General features: G+C 34.0%; 1 protein-coding gene across 3 annotated transcripts in view; it reads left to right on the top strand.

The window, feature by feature from the left end:
- The window catches only part of NAV3 (neuron navigator 3), a 341,643-nt gene that overhangs the window by 23,408 nt on the left and 295,878 nt on the right, over positions 1-22,357 (top strand). The gene's annotated exons all lie outside the window — the stretch shown is intronic.

Genomic DNA, 22,357 nt, shown 5'->3' with positions numbered 1-22,357 from the left:
CACTGGAAATTCTGAGCCTAGGTTTCAAAAGGTCTATAGCTTTTCCACTTGCTGTTCTTGGGAACTGTTATGTGAGTAAGCCAGGGCTAGCCTACTGGGTAATGAGTGGCACGTGACTCAGGGCCCCAACCAACAGCTAGCTAATGCCAGACATATGACAAAGTCATCAACTATCAGCACACCAGCATACCTGTGTGAGATTGGCCAAAATCAAGTGAATGACAGCTCAACTGATTCTAGCCCAAACTGTTAACCCTTAGTATCATGAGCAAAAAAAAAAAAAAAAAAAAAGATTGTTTCAATTCATTAAATTTTTGGTAGTGTATTTTATAGCAAATGCTAACTGATACAGATGTGTAATGGATTTTCCTAATAATGCTATGAACTTTGTTTGCATGTAAGTTTTATTATTAAGATTTACTTTTCCATACATTTTGGAATATTAATTTCACATCAGTATAATTTTTCAGAAATCTGCTTTATTCTGGCACATATGCGATGGAGTGAAAAGGAGCATTATATAATTATTTTTACCACTGGATATATACTAAGAATTTTACAGACCATGCTCTTTGTTCTCTGTCATAAAACAGTAGGGCTTGCAGGTCTTGGTCTTCTATTTACTAGAGTATTCTTCCTATTATTTGTTCTTGTAAAGTATAGCTATTTAAATCTGAGCATAAATACCACTTTATGAGGTGATAATGGCAGGGTGAAAATTTGGAGGAAATACTGATAAATTGCTCATAAATTCTGAATGCTGGCTGTTGTCATCCTGTGAGTCTTGAGGGCCATCTTCTCACACTAGAGTTGTTGCCTTTGTTTTAAAGGATAAAAATAGACATTGGGAATTTAGATTTATTTGAATTAAGCCTGTATTTCGCTTATTTTGGACTTAGTATAATCTTTCAATTAAAGTTTTTAACTCCAGAAATCATTTTAAAATATTCTCTTAGAATATTTTCTAGTGGAAAAAGGTCACAGAGTTTTGAATTGATGTAACAAAAAGTAAATTAATAAAAATAATATTTTCACTTAAATTATTTTACAAAGTTTGGGAATACATAACATTAAAATGTTAGGTTAAAAACAGGGAAAATATAGTTAATTATCCACATCTTTTTTCCAAATAACATTAAATATTTTAATATTAGGGAAAGGCTTTTTAAAAAATTTCTCCCAGATAGTGTGGAATTTTGTGTTCTACACTTTGAATGGTTTAATTTGGCAATAAGAAGTGATATTTTCTGAAAACAAGCTTTATGGATCTTGAGTGGTTCTAAATTTTTACTTACTTTGAACAATGAAAGGATAAGAAGGATTAAATTCTAATTGTTTAGACTTGATTTAGCATTATTTTGAATATTTAAAACAATTTTTCAGGCTTTTCATTGAATAAATCTTTAACTCTTATAAAACAAACCCATTTATTTTGATAATCTGAAAAATGAGATACTAATCGGGAAATTCAAACCTACATGTTTTTGATAAACTTGGGGAAGAATTTAAGCATGAATGTTGGAACCAGACAGTATTACATACAAGTTCCAGTCCTGCCACTTACTGAGGGAGTAACATTGAATATTTAACCTCTCTGAGTGCCTGCCCTTTATTTCGAAAATGGAGGTTATAATATGGCCTTTATAGAGTTTTTGTAAGGATTAGGTGTCTTTTTTACAGTGCCTGAATAAAGTGGGCCTTTACTAAGTGGTGACTATTGTCAGGTGCTCCAAGATTTTGGTTTCAGTTTTCTTTGAAATCATATGATATTTGTGGAAAGTTTTTGTTTCTTTTCTTTTTCTTTCTTTCTTTCTTTTTTTTTTCTTTTTTTAGTGGTGATAGTTACATGAAATAGTAAGGTCGAAATTAAAAAGTTTCAAAAATTAAAAGTCTCATTAATTCAGCCACTAAAATGAAAGTGCAATCAATTCTATTTCTTTCAAATATTCAGGAATACTTGTAATGATGAGTGTTAAAGTGTCATCATTTTAGTTCCTAACAGTTCCCTTTGTCTGAATGTTAAACTATTATCTTTAGTTATACATGACATTTCTTGGATTTTTTTCAAGGACAAGAAGAAAAAAGGTTTTGGAAAAAAAGTTTGCCTTGGGTAGTATTTTCCTCAAAGGAATTAATCATATTTGAATGTTATTGCAAAAAAATCTAATTAAATATTCAGATATAAAATCGTATATTGAAACTGGGGATAATAAAAATCTATATTACATAGATGAAATATATAGGTGACAATGACCACCCCCCCCCAAATATTTGTACTTGTATTTACATGCCATGGAGTTGTTGGTTACATTTTTCTGAAACAAAGTTGATGAGCTTCGTTATTGTTGTTTTGTTTGCTCATTTGTTTTTAATATCTTTGTAAGGATAAAAATTACATGAGTGAAAAGAAAATTCGTATTAGATACCAAATGCTGCCGCTGCAGTTTGCCAAGAATAAAAACACAGTTTGCATTTGAGACAAAATACAATCCATATTTATTTCATGGGCTTAGGAATTTCAAGGGGTCACTTCTATAGGAGAGTTCCAAGGGAGTTAGGAATCTGGCCTGTGATTTTTACTTTTGGCAGTGGCTTCTAAAATAAAACACAATAGCTTATAATATTTCAGAAAGTTATCCATCATCCACATTGTAAAGTACATTGCAGTATTTTAAGCTCTGGAGTATGGCTTGAAAAATTCACTGTTCATGGGAGGTGGAAAACATGAAAAGAAAATGAAAATGGGAGACAGGAGGTTTAGGGGAGATTGGATTCCATGTGGATGAAGAATTTGACTCAAAGTACATATGTTCCAGGAAATGTTTTGTGAGGACTGTGTTGTTAATTAAAATTTCCAAAGTTTCAGTAATATCTCAGGTTCTCAGGAAGTATAATGTGTATAACTGCCATGTTAAAGTTAATATCTAAGACTCCAGCTGTTTACATACACAATTTTAATAGAGATTTACCAGAAGAGTCAGTGAGAAAGCAGCTCTGTTGAAGAGAGATCGGGAACTCACAGCCATATTTTATTACCACTATCTCATTGTGGTTTTTCCCACTGTGGGAATTCGACTTCCAGAACTAGGGGAGCCTCTCTTCTTTCACTGTAGTATGACCACTTTTCTTCAGGGAAAGCAAAAGCTCACAAATCAAAAGTTTGCTCATGTTAACCCCAGGAAAATACTTAAAAGGAAAATCCTGCAGTGTAAGCATCCCTATCCATATAGCAATAGCTGCTCTACAAAGCCCAAACTCATCCACATGCCATCTTATAAAATCTCGTTAAGTATACAGTTGCATGTGCAGCACTTCGCCGAGGTGACATTGTCTTGGATAATTCTGGTATGGTTTTCTACTGAGAAAGAGGCAAGTTTCTTTACCCCATATGGTGATAAGGTTTTAAGATTATAAAACTTTTATGTTGATTGACTGGCATTATATGTTCACAAGTATTTCTTCTAGTTTATTTTCATTACAATTACAGAAAATGTGTATGTGTCATTCACAATAACATAGTTTCAGCCACCCTAACAGTGAATGAGAAACCCAAGTCAGTTCCACAACTAGTTAAATCTCTCTTCAGTCTTCTAAAGAGAGGAGAAAAAATGTTTAGTTTAGTTGTCATTTTCTTTAATTCATGAAACTCTTTGCATATTTTTATCATACTTATAAACTTTCGTTGGGAATCTGTTATGCTCCCAGGTTACCACCTTAGCAATTATATTGTAAGTCCCTGGAAATTTTTACTGCAAATGTGTCTCAGAAATAACCTAACCTATAACTCCAGTCTTAAAATTATTCAATTTTGTCTAAGAGAAATACATATTCCTGTGAAATATGGCTTTTGGCTCCCAGGGCAAAGGTTGTATGAGACAGTGAGTAATTTTTCAGGCTTAAAGAAAATCGGATGTGATTTTATTGGAAAAACAGTTTTTTGGGTGATAGCAAAGACTATATTGATAACGTTTTGCTGTATAGTTCTGCTTTTCAAGAAAATATTTAAAATGATACCTTTGCCTTGAATTTGAACTTTGACATGCCGCATAATTCTTGTATTTCTTTTTCTTTTGCTCACGCTGTCACCATTTTCATTTATTTTATGCTTAATTCTATTTTATCATAATTTAGATCAACTTCTGTTAATAAGTAAAGCACATTTAAAATATTTCACTATTCATTAAAATGAATGTGATTGATCTACATGTACTAATAATGAATGACACTTAAGTGGAAAAAGTAGAGTGCAGAACATGATGGGTAGCATACTTCCATTTTTATAATCACATACACAAAAAATATATTTATATGTATGTGTACATATGCATTTATTTATGTACAAACCAGCTTTGGAAAGATACATACGGAAGTAGTAACAATGATTGCCTCCAGGGAGGAAAGGGAAACTGAGAAGCTTAGGGATCAGGGGTAGAGGGGTGCTTACTTTACTTGTATATATCTACAGATATATGTATGTCAAGTATACAACATACACATACATACATGTACACATACAACACACATTTATAAAGTATATATAAATATACATTATATATATATAAAACTGTACATACAAACAGACATATATACTGTGTATTAAACTTTTTATTATGTATACTATTTAAAATTAGAGAATTAAAATGTAGCTGAGGTTTAAATAATAACTATTATATCTTTTTCTATACTTGAATTAGAACTAATCATTTCCAGGGGTGCCTGGGTGGCATAGTTTGGTAAGCGTCCAACTCTTGATTTTGGCCCAGTTTCATAATCTTGGGATCCTGAGATCAAGCCCTGAGTCGCAGATCCCTCCCCCTTTATTCTCCTCCCCTCCCCACCCTGCTCTCTCTCTCTCTCTCTCTCTCTCTCTCAAATAAATAAATAAATCTTGGGAGGCGGGGGGAAGAACCATTTCCAAAGTAGTGCTACACCAAAAATTGACAATCATAAGTATTCAAACAAAAAAATGCTTATATTTATTTTTCTAGTTGCTAAACAGTATTTCTCTTTTTCAAAGTGTTTTCTTGGTATAGGGCAAAAATTGCAATTATTTAATAAAGCATTATTACTTTAGGATTGGAATAAATTGGCATTATTTTATTTGAATAAAATACAATACTCCCAAGTCTGTATTTGACATTTAAATACAATAAAGTTAGTTTTTACTGTCAAAATATTAGATGCAGATGTGAATGCCTAAAGTCAGGTTTAAATTTTTAAGTAGAGCTCCATATGGGTTTACAAACAAGTGGGAAGGGTTGCTGGCAGTGTCTCCTACAATTTTGAATGGCAGTGAATTTATCATTTCAATAATCCTTAGTCAAGCTCTTTTAATTGGCCCATTAAAGGGAAATAAAGGGCTTGAGGATCAAAACTGTCCTTCACAGAGTGGGTAAATGTGATCATTTTTGTCTGAATTATTTGGCTATACTGTACAATATTCATTTGATGTATGCTTGTGAAAAAATGATGAAGAGTCATTTAAAAGCAGAGCATTGGAAAATCCCATTAATTCCTTTCTTTATCACGGAAACGTTTGTCCTGAGCATTCATGTGCTTCAGTAGAGAGTTCAGCTTGTCGCCACAACCAGGGTTGTCTCCTATGTGTAGAGCTAAGATTAACAAGTGATTGCAAAACCACACAGCTCTGTGGTATTAATGGGGGTCCTAATTGGTTAAAACATTTTTCACCTTGAAAAGAAAAACTGTACCTTTTTCTTCTTTTTCTTGTTTTGTGCACATAACTATGTAAATGTGTCTGCATGAAACTCTCTTACTTGGGGTGTCTGGGTGGCTCAGTAGCTTAAGCACCTGCCTTCAGCTCAGGTTATGATCCCAGTGTCCTGGGATTGAGCCCCACGTTGAGCTCTCTGCTCAGTGGGGAACCTGCTTCTCCCGCTTCCTCTGCCTGCTGCTCTGCCTGCTTTTGCTGTCTTTCTGTCAAATAGATAAATGAAATCTTTAAGAAAGTACAAAAATAAAAGAAAGAAAGAAAAGAAACTCTCATACTTAATCAAGCCTATCTAGAGGGTTTGTGACTTTTTTGTCTAGTCTTCCTGTTATATGGTATTGGTCATGATTAGAGAGGATGATCTTTAATGGGTTAAATTAATGCCATTTATGCTCTGGTCAAATAGTAAGATATCTGGAATGATGTTCCAATGAAACCGTCTTGTATATCTGTCTTAAGAACACATTCAGAAATGCTTCAGCAATTAGAGTTTCATGTTGTATCATGAAAAAATAAAGCAGATGGTTAAATAACAAATGAAATAGGTCCCACTGCATCTCCTGGACACTTGCAACCTGCTACGTAAACAATAGGATGCATAGCTTAGGGTTACTATTACCTTCTAGCCAGATATCATAGAAGCCAATTGAGTTTTAAATTGTTAGGGTTGGGGAGGGAGTAGATGATGAAACCAAACAAAAATAAACAAAACAACCCAGAAACTTCGAGGAGGCTTCCTGAGATCTTAAGTTTTCTACGTTTGTTTACTATTACAAATTCTATCATATACTATGTTTAAACTCTGAAATTGTAAAAACGAAGTTCATTCTTTTAAGCCATTAGAAAAATAGTCCTTCCCTTACTAGGCTAATACCAATATGAATAAACATTAGGTAGGATTTCAGTCATTTTTGTCAACTGACATATAAATGGTGTTTGTCTAAACTGACTTCAAAATATACAATCGAAGGTCAAGAAGGAATTCCACACGCAAGAAAGATGGTGTTCTGCTGTCTCATTTCTGACATGTCTTCTGATTTTTCCAACGGATAGTATTGTGATGATTGTTATTTTAAATAATGGGCAAATATAGCTCTTCTGAGGTTTCTCCAGATGTGTGACACACATTAAAATGAATTATGTTTCTGTTCGTGGGTCTTTGGAGGAGTACCGAGAAGTAACAGTCAATTAATTTTCTTTCGTATTTCATTAAAATAACGTTTTTTAAGTGCTTTTAAGTTAAGTGTGTAGAAAAGAGCAGTTTATCAGTTGTCTCTGACAAGCTTTTTGTCCAGAGGAAAATTTGGTGTGACATTTTAATTATCTAAAGTTTCATGACAAAGGTAATGAGGTATCTTGCCTTTCTTGAATCAGCTCTGCTTGTCAACAAGATGAATTTGTTTAGCATGTTGTAATGCCAAAGGAGTTTGTGGGGAGGTGAAAAGCAAGTTGGAGGATCATCTAAAACTGATGGTGAATCCATTGTGGCCAGCCGATAGAATGTGTAGAATAATTTGAGAGTGTTTACTTTGGCTGATGTTCTGTTTTTGAGATGAAATGAAAAGAGAAAACATTGATTAAATTAATAATCTGTCCTGTAATCCTTCCTAGCAGGGCCCAATGAGTGTACTAAACAAATGATAAAACATTATAAAAAGACAACATTAGTATTCTCTTTCTGTTTGAATTCATTAAACAAATGAAAGCCCGAAGGGAAATCATTGCTTCACTGGTAGTGATATGAGACCTTTTTTTTTTTTTTTTCTGAAACATTATTTTGATTAAACAATAGCTTATCTAATGTTTCCATATAAATCAGGCAGAAGTTTCTTGGATGAAGCAACTATTTATTTTAAAACTTGAATGGGGACAGGATGAAGGAGGATACTGTCACACTCAATTTTAGAAGGTCATGAAATCTTTGCCTTCTTTTTTCTCTCATCTTGATGAAAAAACAGAGCTAAGGTATTCCACGTCTTTATTTCTATCATATCAAACACTGCATGTTACCATTTTGAATTCCCTTTCTTCTTTGTTAATGAAAACTTTTTTGCCAGTGACTTAATGAACTGCACGCATATACTTAAGGAATTGACGTCTTGAAAATCTTTGTTAAATTATTTGCAGCTGCTCATACGAAATACAACAGGTTTATATTTAAAATGGAGGGGCTGGGAGTGCCAACTGTCCAAATACTAGAGAAACAAAACGTAAAATGTAAACAAATACTACTTCTGCTAAAGATAGGTATATCAGAATACACGCTTTTTCAACAAGGTTAACTTCTAACTTATTTTTCTAAGGATTGTGCCAATGAATCATCTATATTTAATGTCACAGAAGCTCAGGGCTCTTCAGCAGATGTCAGGATATCTATGGGAAAGACCCCTGACTACTGGTTAAACTTTTGTATTTTTGATCCCCTCATAGTTCCTTCTTGATAGTCACTGTTGAGTGGACAACTTTTTGAAGTCTTCGTAATTAGGTATTTCAGCTGTTTTTTTTTTTCTAACATAAATAATAGCATAAGCTATTCTACTGAATATTTTAGATATTTTAAAAAATCTATTGGTTTGGGTCATGACGTATCTGCTTCTCAGAAGTAGGACCCAACGGTTTCCAAATGCATCCAAGTATAATTATGAAGTTTGTTTAAACACACTTTATTATGATATGGCTTTGAGTCCTTTTCATATCGATTAATTCTTATTTTAAATACCTTTAAAAGTATCACATGTAGACCAGCTAATTTCCACTGTAAGAATTTCCCTGGTGCAACGGAGAGGAGGACCTTGTTGTACAAATGCCACTCTCTATGGTAAGTATTTATAAAGCCTTGATGTAGTGAGTTATAATTTCTAAGATGTCCGAGAGAGCAGATTGTATAAATTCTTGTGACTAATCTGAATAGAAGTAGACTTCTCTCAGAAATATATTCCAGTGGCATCGCTGCTCACCTCTTAAGCAGCCATTTCCTATCTAAAGCCCCCACTGCCAATACACTATATATCCTATTACCCTTTTATAAAATTTCCTTCACAGTATGTATTTCTATCTGTAATTCTCTTATTCATTTTTTAAAGAATGTATGCACCATGAGGGGAAAGACCTTACCTGTCTTATTCTTGTTCAACCGTGACCCCTTTATGTCCTGAGTGTCTTGGCCAAAGATGATGCTCAGTAAATATCAGTTCGAATAGAAAATGAAGGAATGTATGAACGAGCTAACCTAGGAGAAACCCAACAAAGGCTCAGAGCATTTGCTATTCTCCATGACTGAAATTGTTGGCATCAGGCACATTTTATTATTTATTCTAATTTGTTATGGACATTAAATGTATCGTTATAAGATCGAGAAGAAAGGCATTTGTATTGTCAACAATTGATGAATTTAATTGGAATGTGAGTAGTTGGTGAGGAAATCTAGAATATGTTTATTTACGTTAGCCTCTTCTGTAAAAATGCATGATTAAACTATAATTTATTCACTCTGTGGTTCAGAACTCTGTTGTAGTTAATGTCTATATGATTTTTTTGAAGGATTTATTTATTTTAGAGAAAGAGTATGCGGGGGGAGTGGCAGAGGGTGAGGGAGGGAGAATCTCAAGCAGACTCCCCATGAAGCAGGGCTTGATCTCATGACCCTGAGATCATTACCTGAGCTGAAATCAAGCACTTAACCAGCAGAGTCACCCAGGAGCCAGATATGTGTATGTTTTTATCCTATTTTTATTTTATTTTTCTTTTAAGTGAGAGGAAAAACTGATATGTGACACATTTCTAATGAACAAGGAAGAATAGATGTTTCCCTTTAACCTCATAATGTCTGTATGACCACTGAGTATTTCAAGTCCTTTTCCAACAAACATAATGGAACTTGTTTTTCTGTTCTAGTTTTCTGTTTTTACAAATATATTTTCCAAGGGAGAATTTGCAGTTCTTTGGAACTATGACTCTTTGAAGTATATGAGATGTGCTCATTAGTTAATGTTTTATCCTTAAAATGTTTTTGGTTGCTTTCTGTGATAGTAGTAATAAAAATTTTGTTCTGCTTAAATTTTTTTATGTATTATAATTTAAGAAAATAGTGTTAAAGAATAATATTTAAGGATTTTTATAAGTTGTAAGATAAATTATCTAACAAGAAACGAATGAACAAAACTTCTATATAACTCTACAATGTAAAACAATTGATTGCTTCTCTTCTTCCAAATGCATTTTTTGTCACTCCGATCTGTTTGTTTAGTGACCGCTATCCATTGCTCCCATTTCTCTAAGTTTTGAGATTTCTTACTTGTATATAATAGGTAATCAACATATATCTTTTTAAATGCATGGAAAGACAACCAGCTGCTTTAGGAATATTGCTCATTGACCTTCCATTATGGGAGTTTATCAACCTGCCACTAAAACAATATTTGATAACATTTTTTCTATTATTTGTTTACCAAATATATTTTATAAAATGTAACTAACAAAGTTCTGAGCATGTGGTCTGAAAACAGATAACATTTTAACTGTACAAAAAAGCAAAAATCCAAATCCATAAGAAGGGTAGTAATTTTTGAACACAGTGAATTGAAATTAAACACACAAGGCTTAAGTTTCAATTAGTATGGTTTTGAGGATTCATACAATATTACCAGATGCAAGAAAGGAGTTTTTAAAAAACCTTGGTACAGTAGGAATGAGTTAGCTTAAGTGGCTACTGGCTCATGCAAATTACACAGGCCTCCTGGTCTATGCAGCCACAGAGGCACTTTGATTTGAATCAGAGAAGCCAGATGATCCAACAACCACAGGATGCTGAACCAAACATTTTTTTTTCTATCCCACATCAAGACCAATAACTAAGATTTTACACAATTTTAATTGCTATCACAGAAAAATGTCAAGAAGTGACTCGAGACAATTTTGTTGTGTTGGTCTGTTATAAGAAGTTTGCCTTTTGATTAGGATTTGAAATCTCATAAGTTTGAGGCATAAATGATATATCAGTACTGTATATTCTTAAATAACTCGGTGAATCACTCTTGAATTGCTCATTTAATTGTTTTAAATGTAAAGAAATTCTCTTTATATCCCATCAAAGCTTTGGTTTATAGCTAAATTATTCCATCAAATAACAGGAAACATCTATCCTCAATAAGATAAATTCTTGAAAAACTCTCACCTACCCTTAGCTTCCTTTCCAATGTAACCAAATAGAGCTATGAAAAGATACATTTGTTCTTTAAAACATGCAGATAACTTGGTGTGAATTAAATTATTAGCATGCCAGTCAAAACAAGCAATAAATTTAACAGTTTAAAAAATAGCCAGCATTTAGAATGATAAATGCAAATATTGAAGGCGGAAGTGGGTGAAGTGTAGGATAGCATAATTACTCTTCGTTCTGCTTGACCACTGTATTTATTATATGTCGGTTCCCATTGATCTTTTCTCTATAAGTGTGTCTGCATATCAAAGCTGAAACACATATACAGGGCTTAAGTACATTTTAAAAATATGTAGAAGTTCCTATTAAAATATAGGTTAGTATAAAAAGTCCTGAGGTTATTATTTAAACTAAGTGAAATTAGCATGTAGCTGAACCTGATGGTTACAAGGAGGTGAGTGTTGAATGGCCCTTGAAAGTAATGAACAGATGGATATGAGGAAAGGAGTGGAAGATGTACTTTTTTGAACAGGATCAGACATGTAGAATGTTCTAGAGTATCAGAATAAAATGTGACCATTTCCAAGCATGGTATGCAGGCCATTCCTAGAGCTATGACACTAAACCCTTTAGTAGACCTGATGGTATAATAAAAATGAAAACATTAAAGTAATTAATTTGAGTAACTCTAGTAGAGCAAAAAATATTTCTTGAACGACAGTAGAGTAAACACAAAGGTACTATTGTGAGCCCAACGCTTAGGCTAAAAACAGTGTAAAAGGTACATAGCCTGAAGTCTGGAAGCACTGACCAGACCCTTCCTTGTGGATTCACTGGTTCTATGGTAAACCAAAGTCATTTTCTTTGAGTCATTTTCTTTTAGTCTTCAAACTTTACAGAGAGCTATTAAAATTTGGAAGAATTTGAGAAGAATAAACAACATGCTGAGATCAATGGATTATAATGAGGAAAGAAACAGAGCCAGGGGATACATTCCTATGGACTAAATATAGGTCCTCTCAAGAAACTCAACTCTTGCATGAATCTTGGTTAATTTAAGTGATTGTATGAATGCATCAAACATCACTCTGAAAACTACCCTTGCAGATGAGTACAAGCCATTTAAAATAATCATTTAAGAAGAGTGAGAATGTTCTACTTACAAGCTGAGAATGTGGAGTCCTCATTAATATGGTGGAAATAAGGTCAAGTGGAAAGAAGCTGGGCTTTGGACAGGGATGACTGAGTTCTTAGGTTTGCTCCTTATCAGCCCTGTGACCTTGGGCAAATTGCCTAACCTCTATAAATATCAATTCCCCAGCTGTTACAGGATTCCATTTAATAATGATATTAAATCCTTGACATAGAGTAAGTAAATACCTCATTTGGGGCCATAAATGTGAAGTAAAAACAATATTGTATTGAAAAATATGTTATGGTAGTGATGGCTTTTATGAAACTAATCATCCAATGCAATGACAATTTATGTCCATAATCATTAAGTAAATGAAAATTTGTCTTAATAGATATGATCCTGATCATGTCAGCCATTTTGAACATATTATGCCCCCCTTCTTGCCTCAGGAGTTTTGCAACTGCCATTTCTATTGGGAGCTTTCTTCCCATACCCTTTACCTGGTTAACTCTTATCCATTTTCTGATTTTAGTTCAAACTTTACTTCTTCAGGACCAACTCCCATGACCACCTGCCTCCACCCTTGAAGTCTAAATCAGTTTCCTTTGCCTTGTGCTCTCTTTTGATACCATGTTCTTTTCATTCAGAACTCTTATCTCAAATTTGTAAAAATTTTTATTTAAATTCCAGTTAGTTAACATACAGTGTAATATTAGTTTCAGGTGTACACTTTAGTGATTCACCACTTACATGTAACACCTAGTTCTCATCACTAGTGTACCCCTTAATTTCCACATCTATTTAGCCCAGCCCCCACTCACCTCCCTTCTGTTAACCCCCAGTTTGTTCTCTGTAGTTAAGAGTCTGTTTCTTGGTTTGTCTCTCTCCTTTTTCCCCTATGATCATTTGTTTTATTTCTTAAATTCCACATATGAGTGAAATCATATGGTATTTGCCTTTCTCTGACTGACTTATTTTGCTTAGCATAATACTCTTTAGCTCCATCCACGTCGTTCCAACAATTTTTAAGAAATTCTTGATTATAATTATTTGTTGAATGTCTTTTTTTCCCGTTAGGCCATTAGCTTTATGGGTGCAAACCTGTGATTTTTGCCCAACAATGTATTTCTGGTGTTCAACATATACTAGACATACTATGTGACAAATGAATTAATTAATGCATGGTGCATGTCTTCAATTCTATTTTGCCTGCAATTTTTGCAAGGGATAGAAAATAAGTAAAAACACATACTGTCTTTTCTTGTTATCCAACTCAAACTTTATGTCTATGACAATCTACCAATAAAATATATAAATGTGTTACTGCAAAGTAATATACAGAAATAGCATGTATAGAAACTTCTAATAATCATCACATCTCTGTACTTTTCAGGCAGGAATATATAGAGATCAAATTGATACATTTTAGGCAGTCAAATAAGTCAGAATAAAGCCTAGAAAATCTTTTCTAGGAAATTTCTAGCAAAAACTTTCTAGAAAAAAATTAGCTTTTTATTAGTGAGACATTTAGGAATTGAAATTGGTGAGAAATATTGGGAGTGAAAGAGAGATTTTTAACATTTTTAACCTGTCAGTAAGTCAGTTATGGTGCTTCTGTTGCCAATGCTAGAAAATGTGTGGATGGCAAGTCTACCACACACTGGGGAAAGGAAAATGGGCAGAGTGGAAAAAAATAACCAGTGTTTAAGGAGAATTGGGAAAAGGAAGGCAGACAGAGGGAGTCCTGGCAAGAAGAAGCTAATCCAGGAGGATCTAAGAAACCAAGAGAGGAAGAGGGTTTAAATTAAATTCTGAAAAACACCAGGCATTTTTCATGAAATTCAAGGATATTCATCATCCTTAACTTAAAAGCAAGGTAAAAGCTTATGTAAATATTGCTTCCTTTTCACCATTTTCATGTTGCTTCACCAAGGATTCTGTTCTATCCTTAGGGTTTCCTGGAGATGAAAGGGATAAAAATGCACGCCTATGTGTGTACATGTTCACATGTGCACACACACAGATGAGAAGGATGAATTAATCTAGCCATGAAAGTAACTGGTCCATGGTGGAAGGTCCGTTTATGTTAGTTTTAGCTCTTGGATCAAAGTGCTTACAAGGGTATTGAGAACGTATATGCCCAACTTAACTAAGCCTCTTTTTTTTTTAACTTGAAAATACTTTATTGCTACAATATGCTAACCACCATCCAAGCTTTCAGCAAGTCACAATCTTTTTGCTGATGAAGGATCTTTCCTCAGTGTTGATGGCTGCTGACTGATCAGGATGGTGGTTGCTGAAGGTTGGAGTGGCCGTGGCAATTTCTTAAATTAAGACAATAAAGTTGGCTGTATCGAGTCACTCTTTCTTTCCTGAATGATTTCTCTGTAGTATATGATGGCGTTCGACAGCATTTTACTCACAGTAGAATTTCTTTCAGAATTGGAGCCAATCTTCTCAAACCTTGCTGCTGCTTTATCACCTAAGTGTATATAGTATTCTGAATCCTTTGTCATTTCAACAACCTTTATAACATCTTCACCAGGAGTAAATTCCATCTCAAGAAATCACTTTCTTTGTTCACCCATAAGAAGCAACTCCTCATCTGTTAAAATTTTATCATGAGATTGCAGCCGTTCAGTTCTATCTCCAAGCTTCATTTCTAATTCTAATTCTCTTGCTATTCCCACCATATCTGCAGATGCTTCATCCAATGAAGTCTTGAACCTCTCAGAGTCATCCATGACTCTTGGAATCTACGTGTTCCAAACTACTGTTATTGTTGATATTTTGACCTGCTCCCATGAATCACTAATGTTTTTAATGGCATCTAGAATGGTGAATCCTTTCCAGAAGGTTTTCAATTTACTCTGCCTGTAATTCAAGGAATTACTGTCTGTGGCAACTATAGCCTTATGAAATGTCTGCCTGCCTGCTGCCTTCCTTCCCTCCCCTTCCCTTCCCTTACTTTATGTTTCATTTTTAATAATTTTAATTCCAGTGTAGTCAACACACAATATTATCTTAGTTTCAACATACAATATTGTGATTCAGCAGTTCCATATATTACTCAGTGCTCATCAAGATACTTGTACTCTTTTTTTTTTAAGACTTTATTTATTTATTTGACAGAGAGAGACAGCCAGCGAGAGAGGGAACACAAGCAAGGGGAGTGGGAGAGGAAGAAGCAGGCTCCCAGTGGAGAAGCCTGATGTGGGGCTCAATCCCAGAACGCTGGGATCACGCCCTGAGCGGAAGGCAGATGCTTAACGACTGCGCCACCCAGATGCCCCGAGTACTTGTACTCTTAATCCCCTTCACCTATTTCACTCATAACCCCCACCCTCAAAATGTATTTCTTAGATGCTAAGACTTGAAAGTTGAAATTACTCCTTGATCCATGGGCTGCAGAATGAACCAACTTTACTAAACTTTAATAGCTTGTAGTTCATTTAAATACATGAAATATATTACAATATAGATCTAAGTGGATAGAATTTTATAAAAGAAATAATTTCTATAAATCAGTATGTAAGCAGAGAAGAAACTCTAGTAAAAACTCTAGTAGAAACTCTAGTAAAAACTCTAGTGAAAAAATAAATAAAATCTTGAAAAAAAACTCTCTCCTAAATCAGAGAATAACACACATGATGGTTTTGTGCTATATATACCTGCTTGCAATTTATTGGTCAAGTTTTTCTTCTAGCATGGGAAAAGATTGCTATTTCTTTAACTGAATATTAAATAAAATAAGCCTGTGTTTGAGGCCAGCTAATATGGGGGGAAAATGCCCTGCATGTTGCTGCCTAAATACAGTGAAATTTTTGTTAACTTCACGTATATTGTAACTTTAAGTGCTAAACGTCTTAAAAACAAAAACATTTAGAGAATGAAGAAACCAAGGAGAGTAGCTGTTAGTAGAAATGCAAATTGTAGAGCCCCGGGGGAACCTTGAAGAGGCTTCAGGTTCTAAAAAGTCCTGGTTGAAGTTTCTAGTACCCCAGGCCAGGTTCTAGGATAGAACCATTCGTTCATAAGCCTGTCAAACAAGAAAATGCATAATAGAGGCATAAGCACTGAGAAAAGTCAGTTGAAACATTTCATTTGTTTCCAGCTGAGGCCTTGGCCACTGCATCTTAAATAATGTTTGCTAATATTTTAATACACCTCCTTTATATACTTTTAAACTTCTAGAACTCTCTAAATAATGTGATTATGGCTCTAGTTTTAATCAATGTGGAGCTGATTTTTACATTTTTTTTTCTTTCCATTTTCTGTTGTGTTAAGTATAAGGTATGCTCATGGCAAAGAATTTGAAAACTATGGAAGAATATTTTAAAAACCTGTAGCGGGACACCCGGGTGGCTCAGTTGGTTAAGCGTCTGCTTTCGGCTCAGGTCATGATCCCAGGCTCCTGGGATCAAGACCCTCGTGGGGCTCCCTGCTCAGTGGAGAGCCTGCTTCTCCCTCTGCCTGCTGCTTTGTCTACTTGTGCTCTCTCTCTATCTCTCTGTCAAATAAATAAATAAACTCTTTAAAAAATTTTTTTAAATAAAAAAAACTGTAGCATCATTTATCAGATACTACTCTTAACATAAAAGTATATTTTTAGTTTTAATATGTATGAAGATATGCATTCTCTACATATAATATCCTTTAAACTAATATTTCTTAAATATTTCTGCATATCCATAAATATTTTAAGAATCTTAATTTTAATGATCGAAAGTATCTCTTCTATCAATCTACTAAAATTTATTTCAATACACGCCTACTGTTTAACATTTCTGTTATATGTAATTTTTCTTTGCGACTTTGTATAATGTCTTAATAAAGACCCATGGCTGGTTTGCTGGGTTTTTTGTTTTTTTTTTTCTCCCTTTTGGGTAAGTTTCTAGAAGAGTAAATGGTGTTAACATTTTTAAACATATATATTACATTGGATTATATTATAGCATATTATATTGCATTATGTGAAATTTCTCTCTAAATATTGTATCAATTTGTTCTTTCAATAAAAATGTACAGTGTCCATTTCTCTATAGCCTAGTTAACAGTAGATGTTAACATAATTTTTAATCTTTGCAAATGGGATGGTAGATTTTAAAAACACCTTTTACTTGCATTGTTTAGGTTATTTGTGAATACTTCTATGTGTGTAAGATAGAAACTTTGGGATCTTTTAGAATGAGTTTATACTATAATTACTACTTGGGAGCTACTCTACAGCAAGTTACATCAGCCCGTGATACTTTAGATTTCTGATCTCTAAAATGAGGCTAATAATACCTACCATACTATGTTACTATAAGTAAATTAATTATGCATTCATAGGCACCTGGCTCAATAAATGATTATTTCATTCTTAACCTTTATAAATTTTGTTGCTTTGTTTGAAGTTAATAACTTTCATGAAAAATAACAAAAATGTACATAGAGGAAATTAACCAAAGTGGCACAACAAATATATTTCATTATAGAAAAATGCATTTACTTTAAAGTTTATAAATAGTAGCCATTTGGCAAGAGGAGGTTTTATTTGTGGCAAGATTTTAGCTGTCACCAAAAGAGGTAAAAGGGAGGTCTTTGAGGTCATCTGTTGTTTTTATATACAGCTAACCATTTTTAAAGTATATTTTCTCCAAAAACATTTTTTTGGAAATCCCCTTTTCTTTTAAACAGTCAACAGATTATAAACATTTAAATTACTATTCATGAGCACTCCATACATGGCTGCCTCAGAACCTTTGTACATATTGTCCCTTTACCTAAAATGTCTTGCCCTTATCTGTTTATAAGGCTCATTCCTTTACTTCATACAGTTTTTTGCTCAAATAGCACCTTTTCAAAAAGATCTCCTCAGTTTGCCTGGGTGGCTCAGAGGGTTAAATGTCTGCCTTTGGCTCAGGTCATGATTCCAGGGTCCTTGGATCAAGCCCCGAATTGGGTTCCCCGCTCAGTGGGGAGTCTGCTTGCTTATCCCTCTCCCTCTCTCTCTTCCTCCCCACTCATGCTTTCTCTCTCTCTCTCAAATAAATAAATAAAAATCTTTTTTAAAAAAGCTTTTTATTTATTTGAGAGAAAGAGAGTACAAGCAGGAGGAGTGGCAGGCAGGAGAAGCAGGCTCCCTGCTGAGCAAGGAGTCCAATGTGGGACTCGATCCCAGGACCCTGGGATCATGACCTGAGTCAAAGGCAGATGCTTAACCAAATGGACCACCCAGGAGTCCCTAATAAATAAAATCTTGAAAAAAAAAAAAAAAAGATCTTCTCAGACTGCACTTCTGAAAAGAACATCTTGCTACTCCTCATCTCATTATCTTACCTTATTTTTCTTCATAGCACTTATCAATGCATTATACTTATCAATTAATTTTCTGATTCAAATGTTAGTTCTATGAGAACAAGGAGATTGTTTCATTCAATGTCATGTTCTTCATTCCTAAGACATCAACTAGCATAGAGAATTGCACAATAAATATTAAATGAATGAATTTATGAATAAATGAGTTACATATTGAGTCTAGTAAAAATGAATAAATAATTATTATTTGATTATCTAAATAGACAGTATTTTTATTATATTCCTGCTCATATGAGTTATATATTTTATTGACTGGAAATATTTAGGCTGTATGCAAATTATATACTAGATAATACATTTCTAACACATTATTAATGAGTAGTCTGCAGTGTGCTCTAATGTCTCCATTCATATTCTTGTCCAAATCCATTATTAATGAGTTTTCTATAATGTTCTTTGCCTTGATTTCTGTTTTCCTCTATCATAAGCAATACTTATAGAGATCCATAATGATTTCCTCTTCGCCCTTGTAGTCATTTTAGAAAAATATGGCATATTGGAGAAGCAACTTAGCATTTCAGGTTCTAATCTTTGCAGAGCATAGGATAGAGTGAGAATGGCACTATGATCTGTTATTGTCTTTATTTCCATCAAAATTCTAAAAGAAAGAATGTTAATATGAAAATAAATGTAGAAATGTAATTAATGTTTCTTTTTTTTTTTTTTTTAAGATTTTATTTATTTATTTGACAGAGATAGAGACAGCCAGTGAGAGAGGGAACACAAGCAGGGGGAGTGGGAGAGGAAGAAGCAGGCTCACAGCAGAAAAGCCTGATGTGGGACTTGATCCCAGATCGCCGGGATCACGCCCTGAGCTGAAGGCAGACGCTTAACTGCTGTGCCACCCAGGCGCCCCGTAATTAATGTTTCTAACAGTAGTTGATAGCCATTGTTTTGTATATTATATCATTTTATTGTATCATAAATGGTTTCATAGTCAATTGTTTTGGACATGAACGTTACACTAGATCACCAAAGGTGAAATTGAACAATCCTACCATATTTTATGATTACACGAATTGGTCATTGCCCTTCCACTTCTTCAACATGGATAGGATGAAAGAAAGCTAACGTAAAATAAATAATCTATATAGATCTAATTTTAAGAACACTCAGAGCACTCACAGCACTCAGGGCAGGAAGATGGGGAAATGGGATTAACATGATAATAGTTCGAGATTATTCATGAAAGAGATGAGGTAAATAGCCTGTTTCTTGAGGAATCAGTTCTTTATTTTTTATTAGTGTTCCTTTAACTGAATTGAAGAGTTTTTCATGGTTTTCAATAATGCATACACACATGCATATAATTTAGTTGGAAAGTGTCACTAAGTATGATGAATGTATTTGTAACATCATTTAAACATAAAGAGGAAAGTGTTTTTCCATTAAAAGAAACTATAGAAGACAAAAGAAAAAATCATACTTAAAAACAAATATGTTCCTAAGTGTATTTCCCATGATAAAGTATAAGACATATTGATGATTTATAAGTCATTTTCAGACTCTTATTTTAGTTTAAAAGTTAATCTGGTGAATCAGTTTGTCGAGTGTTTCAGAACATTAGGATTTGGCTGCCTACTTATTTTTTTTTCTGCTTTATGTTTCTGATGAAAAGTCATTTTTCTTCCCTCGGTTCTACATGAAATTGATCATAAATCTTCAGTATTCATTTTGAAAGATAACAGAATGGACACTTTTGTGTTCTTAATAACCGTACTTAAGAATTGTCTTAATTTGACAGTTTGGGGAAGATGGTGGATAGGAGGGTCCTGAGTTTACCTTGTCCCATGGATACAACTAGATAACACTCCCATCAGTGTAAATAACCCAGAAAATGACCAGAAGACTGGCGGAACAGATTCTCTACAGCTAAATGTAGAGAAGAGGCCACATTGAAGAGGGTAGGGAGGGCAGAGACACAGTTGGAAGCTAAATGGACTCATGGGACTGTCCATGGGATGGAGAGATGCATGGGTGCTGAGAGGGGAAAAAAAAAAAAACGACTCTGACACCAGGCATGGGAAATTCATGATAAAAACTCTAGGTTTAGAGGGAACATACATACAACATAATAAAGACCATATATGAAAAAGGCACAGCTAACATCTTACCCAATGTGAAAAACTGACAGCTTTTCCCCTAAAATCAGGAACAAGACAAGGATGTCCACTGCCACCATTTTTATTCAACATAGTACTGGAAGTTTTAGGCACAGCAATCGGACATGAAAAAGAAATAAAACGCATCCAAATTGGTAAGGAAGATGTAAAATTTTACTATTTGCAGATGACATGATACTGTATATAGAAAATCCTAAAGACTCCACCAAAAAACTGCTAGAACTGATAAATGAATTCAGTAAAGTCATAGGATACAAAATCAAGATACAGAAATCCATTGTGTTTCTATACACTAATAATGAATTAACCCATAGAGAAATTAAGAGAACAATCCCATTTACAGTGGCACCAAAATAATAAAACAGGAATAAACTTAACCAAGAATGTGAAAGGCCTGTACTCTGAAAACTATAAAACACCGATGAAAGAAATTGAAGATGGCACCAACAAATGGAAAGATATTCCATGCTCATGGATTAGAAGAAGAAATATTGTTAAAATGTCCAAACTGCCCAAAGCAATCTGCACATTTATTGCAATCTGTATCAACAGCATTTTTCACAGAACTAAAACAAATATTCCTAAATTTTGTATGGAACCACAAAAGACCCTGAATAACCAAAACAATCTTGAAAAAGAAGAACAGAAGTGGAGGAATCACAATCTCAGATTTCAATATATACTAGAAACCTGTAGTCATCAAAATATTATGGTACTGGCACAAATATAGACAAATAGATCAATAGAACAGAATAGAGAGCCCAGAAGTGAGCCCACCATTATATGGCAAATTAATCTTCAGTAAAGTAGTGAGGAATATGCAGTGGGAAAAAGACAATCTTGTCAACAAATTGTGTTTGGAAAACTGGATAGCTCCGTACAAAAACTAAAACTGGACCACTTTCTTACACCACACACAAAAATTAACTCAATGGATTAAAGACCTAATGTGAAACCTGAAACCATAAAAATCCTAGAATAGAGCACAGGCAGTAATTTCACTGACATCCACTGTAGCAACATTTTTCTAGACATGTCTCCTGAGGCAAGAGAAAGAAAAACAAAATAAACTGTTGGGACCATATAAAAATAAAAAGATTCTGCACACCAAAGGAAATAATCAACAAAATTAAAGGCAACCTATAGAATGGGAGAAGTTAACTGCAAGTGACATATTTGATAAAAAGATACTATTCAATATTTTTATGTATTTATAAAGTTATACAACTCAACACCTAAAAATCCCCACATACTAATTAAAAAATGGTTCAGAAGACATGAACAAACATTTCTCCAAAAAAGACATACAGATGGCCAACAGACCCATGAAAAGAAGCTCAACATCACTCATAATCAGGGAAATGCAAATCAAAAGCACAATGAGATATCACCTTACATCTGTCAGAATGGCCAAAATCAAAAACTCAAAAAACAAGTGTTGGCGAGGATGTGGAGAAAAAGGAACCCTCATGCAGTGTTCTTGGGAATGCAAAGTGGTGCAGCCACCGTGGAAAAGTATGGATGTTCCTCAAAAAATTAAAAATAGAATTACCATATGATCCAATAGTTCTACTCCTGGGTGTGTACCCAAAGAATATGAAGACACCATTTTGAAAAGATAATTGCACCCCTATGTTTGTTACAACATTGTTACAATAGCCAAAATATGGAAGCATCTCAAGTGTCCATCAAAAGACGAATGGATAAAGACGTGGTATATACACACAATGGAATATTGCTGAGCCATAAAAAAAGAATGGATTCTTGCCATTTGCAACAACATGGATGGACTTAGAGGATATAATGCTAAGTGAAATAAATCAGAGAAAGACAAATACCATGTGATT

This window comes from Ursus arctos, unplaced genomic scaffold (assembly GCF_023065955.2).
Source record: "Ursus arctos isolate Adak ecotype North America unplaced genomic scaffold, UrsArc2.0 scaffold_21, whole genome shotgun sequence".
Lineage (NCBI taxonomy): Eukaryota > Metazoa > Chordata > Mammalia > Carnivora > Ursidae > Ursus > Ursus arctos.
This window is presented reverse-complemented; position numbering and strand designations above follow the sequence as displayed.